Source organism: Urocitellus parryii, chromosome 4 (assembly GCF_045843805.1).
Source record: "Urocitellus parryii isolate mUroPar1 chromosome 4, mUroPar1.hap1, whole genome shotgun sequence".
Taxonomy (NCBI): domain Eukaryota; kingdom Metazoa; phylum Chordata; class Mammalia; order Rodentia; family Sciuridae; genus Urocitellus; species Urocitellus parryii.
In genome coordinates this window covers 198,706,683-198,726,539 of record NC_135534.1, presented here as the reverse complement: position 1 = coordinate 198,726,539, position 19,857 = coordinate 198,706,683, and the positions used below count along the sequence as shown (strand labels likewise).

General features: G+C 46.9%; 1 protein-coding gene across 3 annotated transcripts in view; it reads left to right on the top strand.

The window, feature by feature from the left end:
* The window catches only part of Ttll11 (tubulin tyrosine ligase like 11), a 238,071-nt gene that overhangs the window by 212,159 nt on the left and 6,055 nt on the right, over positions 1 to 19,857 (top strand). The window lies entirely within an intron of this gene.

Here is a 19,857-nt window from a genome sequence, read left to right as displayed (position 1 = left end):
TGGGCTCCACCCTCGACCCCCACCCTCCACCCCTCCAAGGCTGATTCTTCCTCTATAAATCCAGAGGGCCCAGCTAGGTAACTGGAGGGTGGACAGAGGAAGCAGGGAAGAGCATGGCCTTTGGTGGGTGAGTTCAGGTAGCCAAACTGCCTAGCTCCAGGAAACAGGGCCACCAAAATGGCATGGCTTCTGAGCCACTGGCCTATAAGAGAGCTGACTGTTTACTCCACCAGGCTCGGACCTGCTCTGATGACTTAAGGACGGTTAAGAAAGAAGAGGTGGTCTTGAATGTCCCCATAGAGGTGGGAGGCCAATGAGAAGGCTCTGAGGGACACCAGGGGAGTGATGGACGCCCAGGCTGGGGGCTGGCAGATGGAAAGCAAGAGTTATGATGCTTGGAGTGCAGAGGTGTGGAGGGGTGGGCCGAAGGGCTGTGCATGAAAAGATTGACCCCCCAGTTCTTGCTCTGTTCTGGCAAATAAATGAGTTGGAGATGCCATTTATAGATGCGGTCAGACTCGAGGACAGGCAGAACTGTGAAGCCACGACCAAGACATTCATTTTTAACAGGCTCCTTGAGATGCTAATGAGGTATCCAGGTGGCAAAAAAAAAAAAAAAAAAAAAGCAGTCTGGCCTGGAGATAACGACTGCGACCATTTTGAACCTCGTGAATTCATTGAAGATATTTAAAGCCCAGGGAATGAATGACAGGAAGAGAGAGCAGAGGAGCCTGGGGAGAGCACTGCAGGACCCAAGGCAAGGTGAAGCCAGAGGAGCCCGAAGAAGAAAGAAGAGCCTGAGCCAGCCCCAGTCAGCTGCGGGAAGCGGGAGGGTGGGGCCAGACTGCACCGGGGAGGCAGAGAGGCTTTCACATTGTCAAACTGCGGAGGGACGCTAAGAGCTCAGAAGGGAATGCAGGTGTCCCGCCACTTGCAAGAGCTGCTGGGTGGAGAGGCAGGGGAAGGAGGAAAGAACTCTCAGGAGCTGGAAGCTGGAGGGGAGGCTGTGCCCGCAAGACTGGGCCAGCATCCTCTGGGGGAGTTTGGTGAGCAGGGAGCTGAGAGAGGATATGGGGGGGAGAGGTACAATGCCGGCAGCCTTTCCACTATGCAAGACCCCAGGGCTGCTTGGCAGCTGATAGGCAGCTACAGGAGCAGGGGAGAAACTGACAAGCTGGGAGCACCAAAGACACATGGCTAAACCACCCACCTTTCCTCCCTTCACTGCTTGGTCCCCAAGATCCCCACCCCCAATCAGCCCAACAATACCTGCTCTGCTCCCCAACACCCAAAGAAAGCTGTTTTGTAGCACTAAGATTATGCACAACCTAGCTCCTCTGTTCCACATAGATCTCCCCCCAACCCTGCCAAACTCTGACCAGCAAAGTCCCCCTGACCCTTCAAGATCCCAACATCAAAACAGTTTGCAAGAGCTATCAAAATGCACACGTCCATTGACCCGGACATTCCACTGGAAACGGTGATCTCTCCTTCCACTGCCTCACATACTGCTCTAGGCACAGAGGTGTTCACGGCAGCACTGTCGGTCACACCAAAAAGAGAAGAAAAGAAAGGAACAGAGCAAACATCTTACGTGTCCATCACTGGGGCAGGATTTTTTAAAAATCATGGTTCGTGCACACCACGGAATTATACGCAGCCTATGAAAAATGGAGAACTACGTGTGCTGATCAGAAGAGGTGTCGAGACAGATGGTTAAAAAGTGCAGCAAAAATACATAAAATGTATGTGCGCACAGAATTATATGTATATGGATGTTGATGCACAGAGAGATGCATATGTTCCATTTTATACATACATGCCGGGGATGACAAAGAGTGCGCACTTCCGGAGCGCAGGAACTGGAGGAACAGGGCGGAGGAGGAGAGCAACCCTCGCTTCCCACTGCACACACAGGCTCCTCTGTCAGAGTTTTTCCACTTTCTTGCCTCTCCCAGGCAATGTTTGGCGTCTTCCTTTGTATTAGAACCCTATCTGCAACCCGACTTCATCTCACACCTCTCTCCCATCAGACTGTCCCCACTTCCCCCCCCCCGTCCCCTTCCCTGTGGCTTGCTCCCCTCTGCGTCCACCCTGTGTGGTCAGCCCGTGTGGATGGAATTGCATTTGCAGCAGGTGCTGTCCTGGGGATCCTCTCCAAGCAAGGCTGTTGTGGGGAGGGAGGAGTCAGCTTTGCTCTGTGTTTTGTGGGACCCATGAGGAAGCATCTCACATTTCAGTCCAGGCTAAGAGCAGAGAGCAGAGAAGGGGGGTCCTGGGGCAGAAGAGAGTGAGCACTCCATCGCCGGAGACAGCCAAGGGGTGGATGGATGACCACAGATAGCGATGCCAAGGAGGGCGACCCATGGCCCAGAACCTCACAGGGCAGCTGCAGGAAGGCAGAGAGGGTGGGAAATCATGCTGCTCTGCTAACTTGCCTGAGTGAGCCTGATGCCTGGAAGCAGCACCCTGAGAGGTTCAAATCCCCACCACCAACTCCAGTCTGTGGGACTCCAGGCCAATAGCTCTACCTTCCTGCCCCCAACTTAAGGCCCCAAGGCAAAAGCAAAGCTTCACATGCCATTAAACACCGGCAGACAAAGGGTGAAGGTGGCAGGGGGTGGGAAGGCAGGACACACACAAAAAGCATCTGCCACCCAAATTTTGTTTGAAGAGTAAATGAGAGGTGCCCGTGAAGTGAACATGGCAGAGCCTGACAGCACGTCGCATGTGCTGGGTGTGACTGCTCTCATTCATTCTGCTTACTGTGCTGTTTGAGATGTTGTTATCCCACAAAGCCTGGGTCTGCTATCTCGAAGTCCTTTCCAAGTTGGAGATTTCGACCACTTGCTGAGGAGTGAGCATCAAGACTCACTGGAACCATTAATCTCAAGAGAAAGGTCTGGAGTGGTGCGAAGCAGTCACAGGAAGAAGTGACAGTACTGTGGCCCTGTCTTCACAGAGAGTGACTCAGGAACTTGTCTGAGTTGTGGTAGAGCCAGGTGACGTGGGATGGGACTGGACAGGGACCTTGAAAAGCCTCTTGACCTCCCTGGGCCTGTGTTCCTCTATCACTGAACCAGCCAGTGACAGTCCTGTGATTAATGAGAGATGGAAGAGGTGCTTCCGCCTCTGATGATGTGCGTTGTTCAGGCGCTGTGGGCCTCTGGGGTAATGATTTTCCTGCAAGGTATATTTCTGGTTCCAGCCTGACACTTGCTCATTTTCCAACCAGCCAAGGACAAAGGTAGTATCACTGCTTGTTGCTACAGTGACACTTAGGGACAATGCTACAGGTGCAGCAGGGAGGGGCCAGGAGAAGGTGCCCTGTCTTTCTTACCTGGAAGGTTGGGCTTTGAGGGGATTTCCCTGGTCTGGAGAACAAGGCAGTGGTGGGAATCCCAGCCCCGACCCTCTGCAGTGGGATCTTGGGCGCATGCCTCTCACAGTTCTGCACTCCTACATACACAATGTGAGGATCAGCAGCGCCAGCCTTTCAGGGCTGTGGCCATGAGAGTCCTGGCAGACAGAACGGCCTTAATAAATGCATCCTAGAATTTTAATTATTGCCATTTTAAAAATTCGGAAGCTACGGTCACTCCCAATACTTCTAGAATCTGGAGCAATCACACAGCCCAGCCCTCATTGTATAGAAGAAGGGGAATGTGAAGCCCACAAAGGGGAATTGACCAGCTCAAAGCCATGCAGAGCATAGGAACAGAGACCACCAAGAAGCTGGTCTCCTGACTCCTCGCCTGGTGAACCTCAGCCTGGCAGGGAGACCAGCAATCAGCTAACAGCCATAAAAGAAGAAACTAGAACCACCTGGAGCACTGCAGGCAAGTGAGGGGAGCTGCAGAACCCAGGTGGAAAGATGAGAGAGGCTCTTGTGCCACTAGGTTTTAAGCACTGTATTGGACTTTTTCTGGGAAGTGCCCTGTTAAAGCCACTCAGGCTTTTGCTTTGCTGATCCCGTTTTACAGATGAAGAAAATGAGACTCAGAGACAGAGAACACCTGGACAGCTAATAAGTGGCAGGGCTGGGATCCAGGGCAGATCAAGTGTGTCTGTCCCTGTTCAGAGCTCAGTGCTATCCCATGGGAACCGCCCAGGTTTGATCTACCAGGTATAGAGCCCTCTGAGACCCCAGGCCCAGGCCGGGGGAGACTGTGGTAACAGCTGGGGGACCCATGCAACAGCAAGCATGGAGCGAGGCTGCTGGGGCCCTAGGAATGGAGAGAAAACTGAGAGTCTGGTGATTAACCACCTCGGCGCTTGCACAGCCCTCGAAGATAGCTCTTTTGGGGGCCGTTTCGCCGCACAGAGAGGGATCACTAAGCTAATTCTAATCCAGATCATTCAGCTTTATTTCCTAGCAATGATTCCAAATGGAAAACTTGTGTACGCATCCATTTAGGATTTCACTGTGAAACAGAAACATCTATTCTAGGTGAGTAATAAGAAAGAGATTTAAAGGTTGGGGAGAGAGAAGGGATTGTAAGGTCGGACCTCACTCGCCAATACCTTGAAACAGAAAGGCTAGCCTAGGACACTGAGGCATTTTTGAGAGATTAAAAAAAAAAGTCTCATATTCAGTCTGGGATAATATCCCTGGCTGTCGACAATGATTTGGATTTAATTATATCATATATGCAAATGTGCTCTGTAAACTGTAAAATAATACATAAATGTCAGATGTTACGGAAGCCTAATAGTGTAGGGGAAGGAACGTGGGTTTGAACGGGAGACAGGCAGGGGCTGAAACACTGCCACGTCCACCTAGGGGGTGACCTTGACAGGCCTCTCTACCTCTCTGGACCTGTGTTCCTCAACTGTAAATGGGGACTGCCTGTAATAACAGCCTTCTTCAAATACTGAGAAGCCAATGAGAAGATGGATATTCTCTGTAAATTGGAAAGCGCTATGCACATATAAGGTATTATTCTTGTTTCAATCCTTAAGCCCCAGAATAGATGATGGGATTACTCGAGAGCAGCTGCCGTGCCTGCGTTAAGTCCTGTGTGCCAGGATGCCTCCCTGGGAGTGAGGGGAGAGAACTCTGCCCCCACCACCACCGGAGGAGCCAGTGGGCCCACCCTCGCCCCAGTGATTGACAGAATGGGGCCGTGGCCTGTCAGGGGCCGAATCTCAATATCCCAGTGGCCGTCTCCAGTGAGAGGCATGTGTCTGGCTGCAACTGGAATCTTTCAAAGGCCGCTTCCTCCAGCGACATCCATCAACCCAAATGAAGTTTTGAAAAAATACTCAACAGCTTCCCTTCAGGTGTGGGAGGCAGGAGGGGAAAGTCGGTTTGCAAAGACCAAAAGATCCAACTACACCTTCTTATTGACATTCAGCGGAGATGGATGAGGCCCATCCCTCCTTCACTGTGAGGCCAGTGTTGTTTGGGGGATTGTCTTTTCTTCTTTTAATCTCTGGGATGCGAGGGGCAACTTTGACTTGACTTATCTCTTCGAAGGCTCTCAAAATAGCAGTAGAGTTAAGAAGCTAAGAGAGGGGTCCTTGGGCCTGCCACCTACCAACTATGTGACTTTGGCGTGTCTCCTGAGTGTGAGATGGAATTGAAGCTGACACCTGCTGTGAATGGGTTGTGTATGAGGAAGATGAATAATGCACAGGCAGCCCTTAGCCCAGGATCTCCCATGAAACGGGGGCTCAACAACAAGGAATTATTACTATTTACTTTCATTACTGTGAAGAGGTTGGTAAAGCAGTATCACCACCAGATCCTCTGACTCCCACTCCCAGCTGTGAGGGGGTTTTGGAGGGGCTGGTGCAGATACAGGGAAGAAGGGTAGCCCTTCTCTGATTTTTTCCCAGTGGCTTTGGTAATCTCGGGAACTTGGGTAGCCTACAAGAGTAGGGCACTTGGGCGCGACTGGGGGTTTAAGAGCGCGTGGACTGGGGGAGAAAACAAGGACCTGCATTTCTTATGAAGTCCCCAGATTATTTTATGCATAAAATGTTTGAAAACCATTGCCTTCAAGGAGGAGGCTAATCTCCTGGGCCTGATGTCACAGGCCCTCACGCACAAGGACTCCTGACCTGCCCTCACACCCACATCCGACCCAAGGGCAGATCCTAGATCTCACTGATGTTGCCATCAGACTAAACCCAGAATCTAATCACCCATCACCACCCCACCTTTACCGCAGTGGTCCAAGCCGCCACTGCCAGTTCTTGTTTGGACTAGTGCGGGTAGCCCCGTGAGGGATCTTCTTGCTTTCTTTCACATGCACCCCCTGCTACTGGGTCTTCACATGGCAGCCACAGGGTCACTTTAATGTCCCCAGTGGCTTCTGGTCTTCTTCAGCATGAAATTCAGTGTCCTGCCGTGGTCACAGGGCCGTCTGTGGTCTGGCCTTCTAGAACCTTCCCAGTCCACCTCAGTAAGACAGAGGAGAGCAGGGCCCAGGAGAGGGCTCTGGAGCTCAACTTAGTGGTCCAACGAAGACGCTGGAAGAAGCCAGGGGTGTGCGGTTTCCCAGAAACTAAAGGAGCGCTTAATGCACAGTTGGAACAACTTCATGGTTTTTCAGCCCCATCATTAGTCTTTTAAAAATAACTGGCCGGAGACTCGGAGGATGAAATGTTCATTCCTAGTCAAGGACTCTCCCCTGTAGCTGTTGGTTGCGGTTTCTCTCCATCAGTGTCTTTTTAAAAATGTAGACATTTTTAGCCAAACCTAAGCTTCTCTCAGTTTACTGCAGGTCTTTTTGTAAATAGGCAGGTGGGCTTCCAGATACAGCCTTGACTCAGCATTCTCAAAGTGGGTCCCAGGTCCATGGGCCTCAGCATTACCTAGAAACTTGTTAGATGTGCAAATTCTCAGGCCCCACCTCAAGCTTCTGAATCAGAAACTCTGGAGGTGGAACCTCAGTGTGCATTTTTTTTTTTGGGGGGGGGACAGGGCATTGAACCCAGGGGCGCTTTACCACTGAGCTGCATCCTGAGCCCTATTTATATTTTTCATTTTGAGACAGGGTCTCACTAAAATGCTTAGGGCCTGGCTAAGTTGCTGAGGCTGGCCTTGAACGTATGATCCTCCTGCCTCAGCCTCCAGAGTCCCTGGGATTTCAGGTGTGCACCACCAAGTCCCAGCTCAGTCTGCATTTTAACACCATCGCCCAGGGGATTCTAAACTTCAGGGGCCTCTGCTCTGGATCATTTTGGTTTCTTCAGGCAGAAAATCTCAGAGAAGAGTTTTCCCATACACCAGGCTTACCTCAGTGTCCACAGCTATAAAGCTGTAAAATGGAAATAATAAGGCCTGCGTCAAAAGTTCATATCTGCTCGAGTGAGTTCAATGGATGTTGATTGGTACCTGTCGTGTGTCTGGCCATGCTGCATTCTGGGAATACAGAAATGATTGAGACATAGTCCCTGCCTCCAGGGGCACACAGTCTTACTAGGGAGACAGTCACATACTCAGGGTTCATCCCAATAGATGACAAGAATCCAGAGGAAGCACCAAAGAAGGGCTATTAACTCTACCTGGGGTGGACAGAGGTGAGATTTCCACAACCAGTGACTTCAGAGGCTGGGTTGAAGGTGTTTTAAAAATAATATATTCATATGTGTGTACCAGGGATTGAACCCAGGGCCACTTAACCACTGAGCCACATCCCCCAGCCCTTTTTATATTTTTTATTTAGAGACAGGGTCTGGATAATTTGCTTAGGACCTCACTAAGTTGCTAAGGCTAGCTTTGAACTTGTGACCCACCTGCTTCATCCTCCTGAGCTGCTGGGATTACAAGCATGCACCATGGCATCCAGCTTAAAAATGATAAGTATTTTTCTAACTACTCTCAAAAATGAACATGCAAACCAGGCGCATACCTGTAATCCCAATGGCTCAGGAGGCTGAGACAGGAGGATTGCAAGTTCAATGACAGCCTCAGCAAATGTGAGGCTGCTGAGCAATTCAGTGAGACCCTGTCTCTAAATAAAATACAAAACAGGGCTGGGGATGGTCCTGTTGGTGGCTCCGTGGTCAAGTTCCCCTGAGTTCAATCCCCAGCACCTCCCCCGCTCCCACCAAATGAGCATGCATTATCTTATTTGGAAAATGCAGAAAAGTAGAAAGAAGGAATTTGTTTTTTAATGCCCTAGAAGTCTAGTGTGACTCCCTGCCCCACTGTACTGTAAATAAGTTGGCAGTGAATGCCACTGTGCAGGCTGTGTTCCTCTGGATGGGAGATTTTGTCAGGGAAAATTCCTAGGATTATGATCACTGGGTTAATTGATAGAAACTCTCAAATGGCTCTTAAGCTTTTGCCAAATTGCTTTTTAAAAGTCCAGAGCAATTGCTGCCTCGCGGTTCCTATTCTTTTACACTTTTGTTGGTTCAGTGAGTGAGCAGTTGCCCCCGGCTTCGGTGGGACGGGATGTTCTTGCTCCCACTTACCTGTCCATGTGCTTTGTCCATCATGGTGCTCCATAAGGTTTTAAGAATTTTTAACATGAAATTAATTATCAAACACATCTTTATTAAAGAAAAACAACAATCCAGATTCCTGGGGGTTTTATTGTTAGGAAATAAATGAGTTGGAAATAAAAACAATGACATACCAACTGTTCATTATAATATTCTCAATAAGAGAGAACAAATAGGAACAGCCTCAGTTCCTATAGGGAGAGGTGAAGAAATTATGTGCCTGGCAAAAAATTTGATAGCACATTTGTCTGTTTGAAATGAGTTCTTGCCACATTGCCCAGGCTGGTCTCAGACTGCTGACCTCCAGCAGTTGTCTGCCTCAACCTCCCAAGAGGCTGGGATCACAGCCGATTGACACACACCTAGCTCTGATGGAATATTATGCAATTGTCACAGTAATGGCTATTAAGCCTGCACAGAAACCCACAAAAATGTATACCGTGGTAAGCCAAATAAAATGCTGTGCGTGTGTTGTTACCACAACTGGGTGAAAGCGCATCCTCCAGTGGACAGAAAGTGGTAGAAGGGCAGTTGACTGGCACACCTGTGTTCTAGAGGGGGGCCAGCGACTGAGCTTCTCCACATACCCCACCAATATGCCCACTGTGTTCTGTAATAAGTAATGAGAAGGCAGGAGGAAGACCCGGATTCTCCTGATAGAATGTATTCACTATCTGGGAAGGCTCTAGAAAAGACTGAAACCCCAAGTCAGTAAGAATTGCCCCCTTGCCCCATCCTGACTCACTTCTTTGGTGGAAACCCCAGCCACCTGATCCTGAATCCAAACTTAGGTTTTTCTGCGTGTGCTGGCTCCCCTCTGTTCTCCTCCTCCTCCCTCCCACCTCCTCGGAGCCCTGGAAAGGCTCAGGTCTCTGAAGCTCGCTGAAGGCTGGCCTGGGTCAGGCCACTGTTTTCCTGGGCCGCTGATGACATGGGGATCAAAGCCAGTCTCAGAGGTGCAGCCTCTTGGAGGGGGCCCCTATGCTCAGCATGTACAGTTTGGGTGGGACCCTCTTCCCAGCCCTCTTGGCCCTCGGCACCTGCTGGGACACACTCCACAGGGCTGGACAGAGGGCACAGGGCTGCGGGGCAGTGGAGACGGCCTCTTTTCCCCAGCCCCTGGCCCCAGAAATGCGTGGGCTGATTTGATGTCTTTCACTTCTATGTGGGGGATAGGGTGTGGTGCAGGTTAAGGGCGCTGAGGGCTCATCGGCAGACCTGGGTCTTGGTCTTGTTTTTTGTCTGTTACTTGGAATCTCATGTGTCACCAGCCCTTTGATAAGACAAAGATGCCTGGCACAGATTCCAAGATAATGACGGTGGCCTGGCTGGTTGGCCAGGTTCAAAGGTCCTGAGGGACAAATGGCCTGTGGGAAGGCTCTGAGCCACCACTGCCTGACTTAAACAGAGAGGGGTCCCTTCACCTAGCTGGCATATTGGGCTGTGCTCTTCATAAGATTTCATTTGAGAAAAAAGTTAAAAAATTAAAAAAACACCCTTCACAGGTTTCTATCAGTGTAGAAGACGTAGTTCAAGATCATGGGACAAGAAAATGTGATGGGAAAGTGATAGAGTGCCAGGGATCCCAGCAGCCTGCAGCAGGGCCCCGGAGATCCAGGCCAACTGATTCGCGTGGCCTGCCCTGCGGCTACAGAAGGCGTGGCGCCTCAGTGAAGCCATTAATTAGCAAGCAGGGAGGTTAGGGAAGGCCATTAGGTGGAATCCCACCAGCCAAGCCCACACGGACCCTTGGGCCGAGCACGGGATCTCAGAAGGGGAAGGAAGCGGTACAGTCCCATCCCCCACAGCGGACACTCCACCGAGGCAGTCAGCGGCCACCATCCGGGAAAGCTGAAGGATACACCGCCACTCTCCTTCAGAGCGCAACATCAAAACAGGTCGGTGTCATTCAGCTCACCCCCCAGACAGCGGGAATTCGCATAAAATCTCTCCTAGGCTTGCCGGGAGAGGGAGTATCAAGCTGAGCCTCCAAAAAGACTAGGGGGAAACTAGAGACACCTGACCTCCAACCCCTCCTCCCAGTAGCAGCCAAAAGGAAACCTGGCTAGCCAGCGCTGGGGGAGGGGCAAGCAGAAAAAATCAAAGTGATAGAGTGCCAGGGATCCCAGCAGCCTGCAGCAGGGCCCGGAGATCCAGGCCAACTGATTCGCGTGGCCTGCCCTGCGGCTACAGAAGGCGTGGCGCCTCAGTGAAGCCATTAATTAGCAAGCAGGGAGGTTAGGGAAGGCCATTAGGTGGAATCCCACCAGCCAAGCCCACACGGACCCTTGGGCCGAGCACGGGATCTCAGAAGGGGAAGGAAGCGGTACAGTCCCATCCCCCACAGCGGACACTCCACCGAGGCAGTCAGCGGCCACCATCCGGGAAAGCTGAAGGATACACCGTCACTCTCCTTCAGAGTGCGACATCAAAACAGCGGACACTCCATCCAGGCAGTCAGCGGCCACCATCCGGGAAAGCTGAAGAATACACCACCACTCTCGAACAGCTTGCAACATCAAAACAGCCAGCAGCAGGACCCCGGAGATTCAGGCCAACTGATTCGCGCGGCCTGCCCCGCAGCTACAGAAGGCGTGGCGCCTCAGAGAAGCCATTAATTAGCAAGCAGGGAGGTTAGGGACTGCCATTAGGTGGAATCCCGCCAGCCAAGCTCACCGCCCACGCCCGGAACAGGCCCAGCGACCTGCCAGCATTGTAGTCACGACACCCCAATTGGAATAGGGACAGAGCAGAGCCGCCTTCCACTCCCGGAACAGGCCCAGAGAGCCGCCAGCGTGGTAGACACGTCACCCCAATTGGAGTAGGGGTACAGCCGCCGCCCGCACCTGCAAGGGAGACTCTTCAAGTATACAAGAGCAACATAAATAAATAGGGGGTAAATTTCAAAACACAACAGTTGCACCAAGCAGAAAGAAACGCGAGCAGTATGAAAAGACAAGGAAAGAAAGGACCACAAGCAATGCAGGTCAACTCAACTTTAGAAGAGGTAATAGCTGCAATAGATGGAATATCAGATAAAGAGTTCAGGATATATATGCTTCAGATGATCTGGAGTCTCAAGGAAGACATGAGACAGCAAAATCAGACAATGAAAGATCACATTGACAAACAAATCCAGGAAGTAAAAGATCAATTTCACAGGGAGATAGAGGTAATAAAAAACAAACAAATTGAAATTCTAGAAATGCAGGAAACAATAAACCAACTTAAAAACTCAATTGAGAATACTACCAGCAGAGTAGATCACTTAGAAGAGAGAACATCAGACAATGAAGACAAAGTATTTCAACTGGAAAAGAACATAGACAGCTCAGCAAGTCTGCTAAGAAACCATGAGCAGAACATCCAAGAATTATGGGACAATATCAAAAGACCAAATTTAAGAGTCATTGGGATACAGGAAGGCACAGAGCTCCATTCCAAAGGAATTACCAGTCTATTCAGTGAAATAATACGAGAAAACTTCCCAGAATTGAAGATTGAGACAGAATCCCAAATCCTAGAAGCCTACAGGACGCCGAATGTGCAAAATCATAAGAGATCCACACCTAGACACATTATAATGAAGATGTCCAACATACAGAATAAGGAGAGAATTTTAAAAGCTGCAAGAGAAAGAAAGCAGATTACATTTAGGGGTAAACCAATCAGGATAACAGCTGATCTCTCAACACAGACTCTGAAAGCTAGAAGATCCTGGAATAACATATTTCAAACACTGAAAGACAATGGGCTCCAACCAAGAATCGTGTATCCGGCGAAATTAAGCTTCAGGTTAGAAGATGAAATTAAAACCTTCCACAATAAACAAAAGTTAAAAGAATTCGCAGCTAGAAAACCTTCTCTTCAAAAAATCCTTGGCAAAACATTACAGGAAGAGGAAATGGAAAATAACATTGAAAACCAACAATGGGAGGTAGGACAGTAAAGGGGGGAAAGTAGTCAAAGAGGATAACAAATCAGGTTTAGTAACATCAATAAACAAATATGGCTAGAAGAACAAACCATATCTCAATAATAACCCTAAATGTTAATGGCTTAAACTCACCAATTAAGAGACACAGGCTAGTAGAATGGATCAAAAAACAAGACCCAACAATATGCTGTCTACAGGAGACGCATTTGATAGGAAAAGATATACATAGACTGAAGGTGAAAGGTTGGGAAAAATCATATCACTCATATGGACCTCGGAAACAAGCAGGAGTGTCCATACTCATATCTAATAAAATAGATTTCAAGCCAAAGCTAATCAAAAGGGATATAGAAGGACACTTCATACTGCTCAAGGGAACCATACACCAACAAGACATAACAATCATAAATATATATGCCCCAAATAATGGTGCAGCTGTGTTCATCAAGCAAACTCTTCTCAAGTTCAAGAGTCTAATAGACCAACATACAATAATCATGGGAGACTTCAACACACCTCTCTCACCACTGGACAGATCTTCCAAACAAAAGTTAAATAAGGAAACTATAGAACTCAATAACACAATTAAAAACCTAGACTTAATTGACATATATAGACTATACCACCCAACATCAAGTAGCTACACTTTTTTCTCAGCAGCACATGGAACCTTCTCAAAAATAGACCATATACTATGTCACAGGGCAACTCTTAGACAATACAAAGGGGTAGAGATAATACCATGCATCTTATCTGATCATAATGGAATGAAACTGAAAATCAATGATAAAAGAAGAAAGGAAAAATCAAGCATCACCTGGAGGATGAACAATAGGTTGCTGAGTGATCAATGGGTTTTAGAAGACATCAAGGAGGAAATTAAAAAATTCCTAGAGTTAAATGAAAACACAGACACAACATATCGGAATCTATGGGACACATTGAAAGCAGTTCTAAGAGGAAAATTCATTGCTTGGAGTTCATTCCTCAAAAAAAGAAAAAACCAACAAATAAATGATCTCATACTTCATCTCAAAATCCTAGAAAAAGAAGAGCAAAACAACAGCAAAAGAAGTAGAAGGCAAGAAATAATTAAAATCAGAGCTGAAATTAATGAAATTGAAACAAAAGAAACAATTGAAAAAATTGACAAAACTAAAAGCTGGTTCTTTGAAAAAATAAATAAAATTGACAGACCCTTAGCCATGCTAACGAAGAGAAGAAGAGAGAGAACCCAAATTACTAGCATACGGGATGAAAAAGGCAATATCACAACAGACACTTCAGAAATACAGAAGATAATCAGAAATTACTTTGAATCCTTATACTCCAATAAAATAGAAGATAGTGAAGGCATAGATAAATTCCTTGAGTCCTATGATCTGCCCAGATTGAGCCAGGAGGATATAGACAACCTAAACAGACCAATAACAATAGAGGAAATAGAAGAAACCATCAAAAGACTACCAACTAAGAAAAGCCCAGGACCGGATGGGTATACAGCAGAGTTTTACAAAACCTTTAAAGAGGAACTAACACCAATACTTTTCAAGCTATTTCAGGAAATAGAAAAAGAGGGAGAACTTCCAAATTCATTCTACGAGGCCAACATCACCCTGATTCCGAAACTAGACAAAGACACATCAAAGAAGGAAAACTACAGACCAATATCTCTAATGAACCTTGACGCAAAAATCCTCAATAAAATTCTGGCGAATTGGATTCAAATACATATCAAAAAAATTATACATCATGATCAAGTAGGATTCATCCCTGGGATGCAAGGCTGGTTTAATATACGGAAATCAATAAATGTTATTCACCACATCAATAGACTTAAAAATAAGAACCATATGATCATCTCAATAGATGCAGAAAAAGCATTCGACAAAGTACAGCATCCCTTTATGTTCAAAACGCTAGAAAAATTAGGGATAACAGGATCATACCTCAACATTGTAAAAGCAATCTATGATAAGCCACAGGCCAGCATCATTCTGAATGGAGAAAAATTGAAGGCATTCCCTCTAAGATCTGGTACAAGACAGGGATGCCCTCTCTCACCACTTCTGTTCAACATAGTCCTCGAAACACTGGCTAGAGCAATTAGACAGACAAAAGAAATTAAAGGCATAAAAATAGGAAAAGAAGAACTTAAATTATCACTATTTGCAGATGATATGATTCTATACCTAGCAGACCCAAAAGGGTCTACAAAGAAGCTATTAGAGCTAATAAATGAATTCAGCAAAGTGGCAGGATATAAGATCAACACGCATAAATCAAAGGCATTCCTGTATATCAGCGACAAATCCTCTGAAACGGAAATGAGGACAACTACTCCATTCACAATATCCCCCCAAAAAATAAAATACTTGGGAATCAACCTAACAAAAGAGGTGAAAGATTTATACAATGAAAATTACAGAACCCTAAAGAAAGACATAGAAGAAGACCTTAGAAGATGGAAAAACATACCCTGCTCATGGATAGGCAGAACTAACATCATCAAAATGGCGATATTACCAAAAGTTCTCTATAAGTTCAATGCAATGCCAATCAAAATCCCAACAGCATATCTTGTAGAAATAGATAAAAGAATCATGAAATTCATATGGAATAATAAAAGACACAGAATAGCAAAAACAATACTAAGCAGGAAGTGTGAATTAGGCGGTATAGCGATACCAGACTTCAAACTATACTACAGAGCAATAGTAACAAAAACAGCATGGTACTGGTACCAAAACAGGCGGGTGGACCAATGGTACAGAATAGAGGACACAGTAACCAATCCACAAAACTACAACTATCTTATATTTGATAAAGGGGCTAAAAGCATGCAATGGAGGAAGGATAGCATCTTCAACAAATGGTGCTGGGAAAATTGGAAATCCATTTGCACCAAAATGAATCTGAATCCCTATCTCTCGCCGTGCACAAAAGTTAACTCAAAATGGATCAAGGAGCTTGATATTAAATCAGAGACACGGCATCTGACAGAAGAAAAAGTTGGTTATGATCTACACGCTGTGGGATCGGGCTCCAAATTCCTCAATAGGACACCCATAGCGCTAGAGTTAACAAATAGAATCAACAAATGGGACTTACTCAAACTAAAAAGTTTTTTCTCAGCAAAAGAAACAATAAGAGAGATAAACAGGGAGCCTACATCCTGGGAACAAATCTTTACTCCACACACTTCAGATAGAGCCCTAATATCCAGAGTATACAAAGAACTCAAAAAATTAGACAATAAGATAACAAATAACCCAATCAATAAATGGGCCAAGGACCTGAACAGACACTTCTCAGAGGAGGACATACAATCAATCAACAAGTACATGAAACAATGCTCACCATCGCTAGCAGTCAGAGAAATGCAAATCAAAACTACCCTAAGATACCATCTCACTCCAGTAAGACTGGCAGCCATTAGGAAGTCAAACAACAATAAGTGCTGGAGAGGATGCGGGGAAAAGGGCACTCTTGTTCATTGCTGGTGGGACTGCAAATTGGTGCAGCCAATTTGGAAAGCAGTATGGAGATTTCTCGGAAAGCTGGGAATGGAACCACCATTTGACCCAGCTATTCCCCTTCTCGGTCTATTCCCTAAAGCCCTAACAAGAGCATGCTACAGGGACACTGCTACATCGATGTTCATAGCAGCTCAATTCACGATAGCAAGACTGTGGAACCAGCCTAGATGCCCTTCAATAGATGAATGGATAAAAAAAATGTGGCATTTATACACTATGGAGTATTACTCTGCATTAAAAAATGACAAAATCATAGAATTTGGAGGGAAATGGATGGCATTAGAGCAGATTATGCTTAGTGAAGCTAGTCAATCTTTAAAAAACAAATACCAAATGACTCCTTTGATATAAGGGGTGTAAACAAGGACAGGGTAGGGACGAAGAGCTTGAGAAGAATATTTACAGTAAACAGGGATGAGAGGTGGGAGGGAAAGGGAGTGAGAAGGGAAACTGCATGGAAATGGAAGGCGATCCTCAGGGTTATACAAAATGTCATATAAGAGGAAAGGAGGGGTAAGACAAGAGAATACAAATGGAAGAAATGATTTACAGTAGAAGGGGTAGAGAGAGAAAAGGGGAGGGGAGGGGAGGGGAGGGGAGGGGGGATAGTAGAGAATAGGACAGACAGCAGAATACATCAGACACTAGAAAGGCAATATGTCAATCAATGGAAGGGTAACTGATGTGATACTGCAATTTGTATACGGGGTAAAAGCGGGAGTTCATAATCCACTTGAATCAAACCGTGTAATATGTTGTATTAAGAACTATGTAATGTTATGAACGACCAATAAAAAAAAAAAAAAAAAAAAAAAAAGAAAATGTGATGGGGCCGTTGGAGGCTGGCCCCGCTCACTTCCTCTGGCACTAACCCCAGCCCCTGAGTGGCTGCAGCCTCCACTGCTCCAGCCGGCCCCTCCCTGCCCTGCTGCAGGCGCCCCCAGTTGCTAACGTGCTGCTACAGTGTCCCCCGTGTCCCTGTCCTTCGCCCAGCACGCCTCTGCCCATCCAGCTCCTCCCCACTCTTCAAGGCTCAACTTGATGTCTCTTCCCCACAAACCTCCCCTGACCCCCAGCCCCAGACCTTCTCAGTCTTTGCTTGGGCTATGTCCATCTCGGCCTGTCTGTCCTCTCTAACTGCGTTCTTCCCCCATTCTTGGTAAGGATGCTTGAGAGGGTCAATAAGGCAGAGAGTCAGCAATGCACAAGGCCTGGGCTCAAATACCTGTCTGTCTGTAAGTGGTAACTTACGGACCTGGGGCCTGAGGGCAAGTTGCTCATCACTCTGGGCCTCAGTTTCCTCATCTGCACATTAGGAGTTGTAGTCAGGCTCAGGGTACCTCTGGCTCATGTAAGAATCATTCATGTTTATTACCCTTGGCTGCCTCTTTTTTCCCTTTACTGTGGTCCCCTCACCGCACCCAACTGCCTTATCCAAAGCTTTACTTTCTGGTTTCAGTTACTCACTGTCAATGTCAGTCTGAAAATAGCAAATGGAAAATTCCAGAAGTAAACAGTTCATAAAGTTGTAAACTGTGCACCTGAGGAGAATGATAAAACCCCAGGCTGCCCTGCTCCATCTCACCGGGCAGGAGTCCTCTCTTTGTCCCGTGTATCCATGCTGCCGTGCTACCTTCCCATTGGTCACCAGGCAGTCATCTCAGTTATCAGGCCAAGCGTCACAGTATTGCAGTGCTTGTGCCTGAGTGACTCTTGTTTACTTAATACTGGCCCCAGAGCACAAGCGCAGTGATAACCAAGGCATAAACAGGGAAGGACAGGGGGACAGTGGTGCTATGTGGCTGTGTTGAAACATATCCTCCAAGCATAAGGGGGACATGTGGGGAGTGTTATTTAAAACATCTTATCAAAGTTGAATATATTCACAGAAATTTGCATTGCATTTTTTTCAAAGTGTTACATGCACCTGCCTTCAAGTTCAGGTGGCCCAGCGGGTTCATGACTAAAGGTAGCTGTCCCTAGACCCACTTCCCACCACCCCCTGAAAGTATTTTCACAATTGCATGCATGTTTACTGAAGAAACTCAGAAAACGAAGAAAGCAAAAGACAATGGTGTCATACTTTCAATCCCATTTCCCTCCCTCCCACCCATCTCCTCCTTCCAGATAACCAAATTATGCTTTTCCCCCCAACATAAGTCCTCACTGCATTTCTTGCTGAGCATTATAGCTTTAATCACACTCTGCCTTCAATGAAGGGAACAAACGTAACATTTATTAAGTGAAAAGAAGCAACAAATCCTTGACCCTTTTGCTAATCGGTGTGGCCCAGAGACCAGCAGCCCCTGAGCCTTACAAAGCCAACAGCATGCTGTGTCTTTGGCCCCACCCCAGAATCCACATTTTAACAAGATTGTGGTGACTGGGATGCCCACAAAAAGCTGCTAAGACTCTTGTAGATCAGAGCTACTCAAAGTTGCAATCCATGAGCTGCTTGTCACAGTCCTGAACGCGGGTTTGAGCCAGAGTGTAAACAGCACGCTGCTTCCTTAATCCAGAAAGACTTGCTACAAAACACTGTCAGCTGCACTAAGCAATGTGATTGATGAGGAGGGTGATTTACATTCTGCACCGAGCTCCTTATCTTGTCAGGGACCAGGGACCAAGCAGTTCATGAACTTGGCACCTCAGCGGTCCACACTCTTCAGATCACACAGTTGGAAATGCGGGATGGGGACTGAATTTTTTTGGCTTTAAATCCCAGTTTCTTCTACTCCGTGTATCTGACCCTTTACCCAACCGTGTACACGCATATGCACACATGTATGGGTGCACCACGTATACGTGCACGCAACACATATGTGCACATCCCAGGAGAGCCTAGCCCTGAGTTGGTAATTAGGAATCATCTCTCTCCTCTTCTTTTGTCAAAAGCGTTTTTCCACCAGGGTCACATGCTCATTATCAACTCTTCCTATCAGGGCCAAGCAGTGCAGGGACTTGCAGCACCTTTTGAATCAAGAGAAGCAGAGCCAAAAAGAGGTTTGGAAAGAAACAAAAACTAACCTGTTTACTCAGCTCACTCTCAAAGCAAAAGGCATTCTTGAATCCCAGGGGTATTATATATTCAGTATCTACAGATTCTGGGCTAGGCTGTGCCCTGTGGTGGCAGGCAGGTGCATAACGTGCTCTCCAGTGGGAAGGGAGAGATTAGGGGAGTCTGAGCCAGCCTCATATAAGTAATATGTTGGCCTTCAGTCTGGCCTGAGTGTCCCCTTCCCAGGGATCCCAGGGAACCCCATAGATCTAGACCTCAGGGTTCATTTTCGCTAGGATGTAGGAAAGACTAAAAGCCTTTCATGCTGCCCAACTAAGTTTAAAACTTTTGACTTTCCAAGAAGAGTGCAGTGGCACACATCTGTAATCCCAGCAACTCTGGAGACTGAGACAGGAGGATCACATGTTCAAGGCCAGCCTTGGCAACTTTGCAAGGCCCTAAGCAATTTAGCAAGACCCTGTCTCAAAAAAAAAAAAAAAAAAAAAAAAAAGTCAAAAGGGCCAGGGATGTGACTCAGTGATCAAGCACCCCTATGTTCAATCCCCAGTGCCTAAAAAATAAAAATTAAAAATTTTGAGTTTGCAGACGATTCTCTGACTGGGTAACCTTAAGAAGTTATCTAATCTGTCAGTTTCCTCATCTGTAGGGTGGGTATAAAGATATTGGCCTCATGAGGATGGGTGGCAATGTCTGAAAATGCCTACCTTCAACTCACCCATTCAGTCATCATTCACCCATTACTCATGCACCCGGCATGTCTGTATTGAGCACCTTCAGGGTACCTGGTACTGGGGATAATGATGAATGCAGCTCACAGTTCTACAGAGCAGATGGAGAGAATCAAAGAATCACACACACCCCAAGCGAGCTGCAGTCATGCTGCAAATAAAAGTGCAAAAAGC